The following is a 9,118-nucleotide window of genomic DNA, read 5'->3' as shown; positions in this document are numbered from 1 at the left end:
GATCATGGGGCACCAGATCGAAGGCTTTTTTGAAGTCAAGATATATGACATCAATCTCTTCTCCCTTGTCCAGGTGATAGGTCACCTGGTCGTAGAAGGAAATGAGATTGGTCAAGCAAGACCTACCTGCAACAAACCCGTGCTGGCTATCTCTTAAGATGTTGGCGTCGGCCAGTCCATTAAGGATGGCCTCTTTAATAAACTTTTCTAAGATCTTCCCCAGGATAGAAGTCAGGATGATCTAGGAGTAGTTATGCCTATGCTATGTTATGGGTAATTCCCATGTTTCTGGGCTTAGCTGGTTGCCACATGGGGCTGGGAAGAATTTTTTTTCCCTTCTGTTGCTACTTGTATCCAGGTTTTTTTAACCTTCCTCAGAAGCATCAAGTGTTAGCTGCAGCTAAGGCTGGAGACTTTGACCAGGGTATGCCTGTACTGCTGGGACTAGAACCGAGAGGTGCCTTGCTGGTAGGTATTGTCCCTCCACTTTGCATCAGACTGATCACCACATTTGGGGTCAGGAAAGAGTTTTACCTCATGGTCAGATTGGTATGGACTGTGGGGGCTTTTGCCTTCCTCTGTGGGAGAGGTTGTGGCCATCTTTCACTGACCATTGTTATTGCCTTGCTTTACCTGTGGCAGGTTAGGTGACACAGTTGATTGTGTTGTTTTAGTAATAGGTTAGATTATGGATTTGTATGGGATGGTTTGGATGGGGCTAATCCTACCTCAAGCAGGGACAGGGGCGATGCATAGGGGTACATGCAGGTGCACATGCACTCCCTGAGTTTGGCGGTGCACCCCCTACAAAAAGGCCCCACCGACAGTGTCAGCAGCACCTGCAGGCAGTCACCACTTGCCACTCCACTGCCGACAGCGTCTGTGGGCAGTCCATTATCGCTTCTGGCTGCTGCTGACGCTGCTGGCAGCATCTGCAGTTGGTCGGCACTTGTCACTCTCCCCCGCCCCCTCACCCCCATCTTCTGCGGGAGCTCCCGCTTACTGCCACTGCACTGCTGCTGCCACGTGCCTCCCCAGCCATCAGGGGCATGCATTGTTCATGGGCAGGGAATTGAACTAGATGACCTCCAGGGGTCCCTTCCTACTTTTCCATGATTCTATGATTAAACCTTTTGTTATGCTTTCTACATTTGTGTGTATATGCAGGTATAAAATACCTAAAATGTATTACAGTTGGAAGACCTTGGGATTTTGTTGAGTCTACAGAACCCACTGACAGGAAAATAACCACTAATTTTAGTGTGTAATGAAGTCTGACAAGCTGAGGCACAAACTTGTGTTTGCCTCTTCTTTATCATAAGGATTTATAATAGAAAAAACCATACCCTGGCTCCCTTTGTCCGTTTTGTGCTGCTCGGTACTAAAAAACCACCAGAAAGCTAGTGGATGAGGATTTCCCAAGCATGGAAAATTCCCTAGGAAGGTTTTTAACCACTGCAGTATCCTTGTTTGGATTGGGAGAGAAGGGACATAGCCTAGATATCTCTTTGCCTAGGCAGCTGGAGATCATCAAGGTGGCTTTTTGGATCAGTCAGCAGCCAGCACAAAACTGAGCGACTGATCCATTTGCGTGTTAATCCAAGCTCATCCCACTGGGCCACAGACCAGAAGCCTGGAATAACAGTGGGACATTCCAGTCACCGCTACCGCGGCCATGCCAGCTTTGCCCATGACACTAGTGACCTACAGTGAAAAAAGCCTAATATTTTACTCACTCATCAAAAGACAATACTAGCCCCAGGTGAGTGTCAAAATTAATCCAATATTTTCATGTGTACTGAATCTTGAGATTTAGAGGTGTAGTACACAATAGCAGCACATAACTTACAAAAGTCTAATAGATCCTTGTTTGATATTGTTGCATGTAGGTAATTTCATCATTATGTATGCTATCCTATAAGTAAGTTTTTTGTGTGTAAATCTTATATGTGTATATATATAAAGTGGGGGGGAAGAGAGAGAGAGAGGCAGGCGGTATATGTTTCTAAAAACCATATTCATTACATAAAGTACAACTAAACAGAAAACAAGTTCTTCAAATAAAAACAACATAAGGCATTTCTCCCTAAGGGCTGCTAATTCAGTTCTGCCTATGTCTAACAATACCCGCTGGTGAGATTTCTTTACAAGGGCATTGTCATGATGGGTTTTATTGTCTTCATACTCTCCACTGTTGGTAGTAGTCTTAGCAAAGTCTTGAAAATCTTTTCCCGTACCAATTATGTAGCTTTCCATTTCCAAAGAGCCTTCAGATGCTGTTTTTCTACCTTTTAGCCTCCTATTTTGGCTGAGTTCCATTTCCAAGTGTTTTGAATGGAGCCAAAATTATTCTTGTGTTTATGCTAACAGTAGAAACAACAATTTACCTACTGTAGCTTCTTGCCATGACTTGCTGTTTCTGTGTTCCAGCATCGCTGATTATGTCAGTACATAGCAGGGAGTACCAAGACTGCTTATTTTCTAGCAGTGAATGAGAAGCGGGAACTTAACACTGGACCAAATCAAGTCTTGGGGAAAGAAAAATTGCTCCTCAAATCCAGTTTGGAATTTGTGATGTCTTTTATGTAGGGTTGGACTGATGTTGTAGCTGTGATGGTCCAGAAACTATACAAAAGGCAAGGAATATTTGGCAAGATCTTCTTTTGGACCAACTGCATTGTTGGGAGGTAGATCAGACAAACTTTTCGACACAAACTGTCCATCTTCATCCCTGCCTTGATGTCTTTACGGCTTTCTGTCTTAGGAAAGTGGATTCCAGATGATACTGAGAAGGCTGGGCCCATAATGCCTATATACTAAGGATATTCACACAGATCATATGGACTCCAGGACCTCTGTAGTGAGCCAAATCTCTCCCTCCCACCTGCTTAGTTGGGAGCAGTCTTCTTTTTCCTATGGCAGCATCCCAGTCATCTGCTCTGCGTATGCTTGTGTAAGTCAGATAACAGCAACCATCCCTGTGCGGACTGCCTTGCAGGTGCTTTTAGTAGCTCCTCCCTTGCAGTGTTACAGTTTAAACTGTGGGCTAAACCCTTGGATGATATAAATCAACATGCCCCTTTTTCTCCTTGATATCACCAGCAGTCCTGGTTATTTTTAAACTATTTCCTGCTCAGCCAATTTACAATTTGTCCATAGAGAATTGAGCCCTACATCATTTCCCTCCAGTTTAGAACTTTAAACCTAACACAGCTGAATTACTTTAATTTGCACTTGCCCTACAATGTCCAGTGGATGTTTGCTTTCACAGCTGAATTCAGTTCATGGCTCTTTAAACTGTTCATTAGGGATCAACCATGGTTGAGTAAGTTTGTGAAGAGCAGTGATTCTCAGCCAGGGTGCCAGGGAAGCCTAGGTGCTACAAGATCTTTTGAAGGGTGCAAGGTGTGTAGAGATAAGGAGGAGGAAGAGATAAATGCAGTCCAGGGCCAGTCCCTGCCTGGTCACTGCCCTGCCCTACTGCCTGGCCCCTCTGCAAGGAGGGAAGCACTATAATAAGTAAATTAGTTTTTGAATTGTGAACTCAATTCACAAGTTATGGAGGGGTGCCTCAGGTCAACCAAAGGTTGCTTGAGTCTAAAAGTTTTGAGACCCCCTAACATAGAGGAATATCTAGTTGATGTTAATAGCCCCTGATAATAACCTTCTGCAATTACCCAGGCAAAGTTTCTGTTGAGGAGGCTGTATTTTATCAGGTTGTTAATAAAATATGTGCATATTTAAGTGCAAAGGAGATTTCTTACTCTAGTGCTGTTTTCTGTTGATTCCTTTGTTTGTTTTGAAGTATGTTTTGAATATTAACATAATATGCCCAAGTGAATAGGAGCATTTCAAGTAATTTCTGCTTGCTGAGATCCTGATAAACAGAGGATACTATTAACAGAGGCCCTAGCACATTCTTGGAAAAAGAATATCCATGACATATGGCAGGGAATTATTTCATAGTAATAAGGGGAAGGAGATTATTAGTGAGATGCTACCTTGTAGCTAATGGCATTTGGGATAATGACAGTGGTGAAGGGGGGAATCTGTTCTGAGCGCTTCACGGGATCTGTTTGATGCGCTCAGAATAAACAATGCTATTCTCGAAAAGCCACCAGTGTCAGTTATGGTAAGTCATCACAAGCTTCGAACAGAAGTGTTAGCACAGCTTTGGAATCAGCCTCTGCTCTAATTAGCTGGGTAGCACTGGAAGGTTTACTGCCAAGTTCTGCTGACCTTAGTGCAGGGGTGGGCAAGATACAGCCCGCGGGCCGGATGCAGCCCGCCAGGCCATTCTATCTGGCCCACAGGCCCCCCCGCTCCCAAATTTAGAAAATTTATATTTATCTGCCCCAGCTGCCTGTCATATAGCCCTTGATGGCTTGCCAAAACTTGGTAAGCGGCCCTCCACCCAAAATAATTGCCCGCCCCTGCCTTAGTGGCCACAGAGAAGAAGCTGCAGGATGCCACAGCCCTACAATTTCTGGTGAAAATGTGCATTGTTGTTCTTGCTAAATCCCTGTGTTTTCCTAGGCAAGACCCATTTGGAATGCAGATGTTTCCATGTAGTGTAACAGTGATTTGATGTAGAAATAAAAGGATGAATGTTTGTGCACACCGAAGGGAGAGACTTGAAAGACTTGCAACAGCATCTAAAAAAGTCAGTTATGATACCCATTCAGTCTTACCAGGGTATCAGATTAGCCAATAGACATCTAGCTCTAGACAGATCCTCTGGGAGAATCTCCTTTTTTGGCAAATAGCTTTGCTGTGGAAGAGACTAGAGCAGGCTGAGAAAGATAAGGTTCTGGACGTAGCTTTCTGGAGCTTGAATAGAAGCTCAGATGGCTGTCAGTCTGATTTATCACCAGGGTGCTGTTGCCAAGGTTTTCAGAACTGCCTACTGATGTTGGATATTTCCATTTAGGGCAATGTAGATGGTCTGTGTTTTCAGAGGGCACATGTCCAACACTTTCTAAAGGCTGGGCTCTCTGTAAGTGTCCCAAACAACGTAGCACTCTGAAACATTAGTTGCTTTTGAAAATTTTGGTCTAGAACTATTCTTTAGTGACATGCTGTCATAAAAGCTAAGGACTAATTTATCATAGCCATATCCAATAGACAGCTATTGAACAGAAGCCGTGCTTTTGGTGATGCCCAAGTGATTTCAAAATCCAGCCATGGGACATGCATTTTTATTTTTCCCATTCTGGTTAACATCCATTCTCAACAACTAAAGTCATCAATGCATTTATATTTCTGCCTTCAGTCCTAGGATATTAAAGCCCTGATCTAAAGTGGGCCATAGTCAATGACAATCTCACATTTTACTTCAAAAGCTTTGAATTAGGCTCTAATGACAGAAGCACCATCTGCCAAGTATCCCATGATCCATGCCTTATGCTGGATGTAGCAAGACCAGAATAAGCAGTGGGCACAGAGGAAATAATTACAGGAGTGCCAAGGCTGTTTTTAGTCTGAAGACAAGAAGACAGTTGTGGCTCCTTCACTCTTTGTATGGCATCATGCAAAGAAAAGCTTAAACTATAAAAATGAAACTAACACCCTCAAGAGAGGAACATTTTCTTCTGCCATCCTCTCAAGTCAGGGCCAAAAAAGGAAGAAGAAACCCCACAAACGGAATGGAAGGAAAGGGCCAGGCATTGAATGATATAAAAAAATGGATGGACAACTCAGTGAATCCCACAATTAATGAACCTTTGATAAATCAGATCTTTGATATATAACAAAAAGCATGGAAAGAGCCTGCCTGGAGAGGCTCTAGAGTCTCCATCATCAGAAGCTATTAAGGGCAGGTTAGACAAACATTTGGGTGAGATGGTTTAGACAGGGAAGATCCTGCCTTGGGCAGGGAGTCATGTGACTCCAGAAGACTTTTACAGCCCTTTTTATAAGCATATTATAAACTCCTTAAGTCATAAGCACCAAAAATAAATGTCTCATCCTTAGTATAGAGGATGTGCAAACATCCAAAAAAAAAAAGAAGTGGGTGTGAGCAGAATGGTATTTTGCTTTGAACCAAATGTTCCACATAATCTGGTGGTTCCTCAAAGGGCTGCACTTAAACGATGCATAAGTATTTGCATCTTAGTATGCTTATTATAATTGTAATACATGGATTTGTTCATAATACTCAGCACTTACAATGCTTTCTTTCTGTAAGTCTAAAAACTTCATAAAATTGCGTGAGGATCATCTTTGTTTTGCAATGAAGGAAATGGAGCCACACTGAACAAAAAAGGATTCACAAATAGTTATATTTACCCGAGGGTTCAAACTGCCTCTTTACTCTATATAGACTGTTATGTTATATGTTAAGCCATCTCTTTCAGATTAACTATTTTTTTGTAGAAAGGATTATCAATCAACGTAAAATAGAAGTATGATGCCACTTGCTTTCTGATTCACTTCATTTTTTGTGTACAGGGCACCTTACCAGTGACACAAGTAAATTATATGCATTTTCTACTTTCTATACTTTCTATTTGGATTGCATTTGATCTCTCCTGTTATTTGCTACATCCTGCTTGCCTACTAAAGTCTCTACAACATTGTTGTACTGTACATTTTAATATCAGGTACTTTCAGGTTTATCATTTGAGAACAGTTTGCTTAAGATCTCAAGCTTTCTCCTCAAGAATACATTCTTTTAAGCAAAGCCAACATTTTTTAACAATTACAGTTCTTTGATACTTGTCGGGATTTTTAGTTTTGTTTCCTTGAATCCTGTTGACTATTCTCAGATTGCAGCTTGTTCTATCGACACAGAAAGGAAAACTGTCGTTTTATAAATAGTGTGTTTCAAGCTCTTAATACTGAAGACTTTGGCCACATACGAGAATGTCTAGAAATGCTTGGACTTTACAGGTTATCTGCCCCAAGACCCAAGACATCTCTTGTTGCTTAAGATTCTGAAAATGGTGTTGGAGTGGGCCATAGGTTTCCAAACACCATCTAAATTTGATTCTAGAGCATGGAACTTGCTGGTCTCTAAAATAAAACCCCCACACCCCTCCCTTCAAAATCTTGTGAATCCAAGAGGAAGTGTAACTTCTTATAAAAATATTATTATTATGAATAACATAATAAGTAGAATTAGTCATGATACCATCTTTCCTAGCCCTCTTTGATACACATACTGCATCACCCTCCATTTATGTCTCCCCTGTTCTGATAGGAGCAGGAGCCATGTTGTATCTTGGGGATTGCTGTATACGCTGAAGAATTTTCTCAAGGGATTTTGCTAAAGACATCCCCTGGTCCTGGTCCAGTCCACACTTACCTTATTGCCCAGAAGGTGGGAAATTTTCAAGAAGAGCAAGCTGCTTATAGCTGATAATTTCATGTGTAGAACATTAACACAGTGGAAAAAGGACAGATGGTTTCCTGATGCCAGGAAATACACTGAACTCATTAAAAAAAAGAAGAGACAGTCATCAAAAACAGTAAACTAGTGAGATAACAACTTATATTTGCTGTATGCAGTACCTTTCATCAGATGCAATCTGAGCACATGTTATATGCCTGTACGATAAATGGACATAATTCCCCCCCATCACCAAAATATAGCTACCAATGGAACAACTGTTTCATGGCAAGCAACAATACCATCCAAAAGTTGAAAAAAAGATGCATGTAGAATCTGTTCACAAATGCAGAGGGACTAGTGCTAGGCCAGGTTGAAATTTGCCATAGTTGCCATGTTTTAGGTCCTTTGTGAAACATGCCATGTGGCCTTATTAGCACCTACAGGAAATCAGAATGTAGGTACAATGAGCATATTCACTACTATCTTGCATATTGCACCGATCTTACCCATTGCATTCATGCAACGGGCATTCAATGTTCTTGCTGAGATTTAGCCGCACTTTGGATATTAATATGTATGGCAGCTGATGGTGCAGAGCAGTAAAACATTGGGTGCTGTGTCTCAGTTTTTAATGTAGTATGCAGTAATGTAGTATGCAGGTTGTCATACCATGAAGGAATGCATAGTTCAACAAGCAGACATAAGAGTAAATACAGTCTTAGAATAACATCATGAACATTTTCTCATGGAAAATGAACTTTCATGTAGCCAGAAATTGAGCAGGTCCAGCTATGAATAAATAGTACAAATTTATCAACATTTGTATTAAAATGCATAAGTGCTTTTATTTTCTGACTTTTTTTCTTGCTTTTGGGATATTTGTCACTGGTTCATTGATACATGAGCACAGCTCAAACTGATTTGGAGCTGGCCGGGCAGGTTGAAATGGTTGAAATTTTGATAGCACTGGGCAGGCTGACAAATCTTTTTAAAGGAGAAAAACGAATGAAAAATTGAAGTTGAATAGTTCTAATGAATTCTATACCTTTCCTAGAGTGATGTCAGGCTGCCTTTTCTGCCAAATTATAGTAAAAAAATAAATTAAGAATTTGTGGGTGCGGTTTGGAAAAGCAGTAAGGAGAAATTTTAGCTTTGGTTTCACTGAAGTGGAAATGATTTCCTGATAGCCAGCTGGAACATGGCAGATGAACTAGAATGCAGTTTATAGTTCATGCAGCTGGGAAGTTTATAATAGAAAATTACTCATCTTCCATTTATTATTTTAGAGTCAGGTCCTGCAAATCCCTGTTCGTGTCCCTTTGACCATATCCTCAGTTTGCTCACACGAGTGTGAATCTGGAATAACTCCAGGAATGGGATAGAGACTGTTTTTAAAGCCAAGCCTTGAGAATCATAAAGGGATAAGAAGCTTCTTGGAAAAGTTGGAAATGGACCCGATAAAGATCAATCAGTAATTATCATATTGAAGAGACCATAGTGTGGAGTTAGAGGCATTGGAACATTATGGAAATACTTTGTAGATGAGGAAGCAGACAAACCAGATCATACCTCCATGCCTTCCCTTAGCTCCTTGTTCAGATCAGTGTTTAGAATCAAGCATCTCATGATCCAGGCTATAATTGGTTTAAGCAGGGCCAGCATAACTGGCCAGGCAGCACAGGCAGCAAATCGAATGGGATGGCAAAAATGGTGTGTACACATTTTGCACATGTTCACTGGAGGCTCCCTTGGTAGTCTGGGCATGTGCAAAAGTGAGCTTGGCAG

This window comes from Alligator sinensis, unplaced genomic scaffold, assembly GCF_000455745.1.
Source record: "Alligator sinensis unplaced genomic scaffold, ASM45574v1 scaffold583_1, whole genome shotgun sequence".
Lineage (NCBI taxonomy): Eukaryota > Metazoa > Chordata > Crocodylia > Alligatoridae > Alligator > Alligator sinensis.
This window is presented reverse-complemented; position numbering follows the sequence as displayed.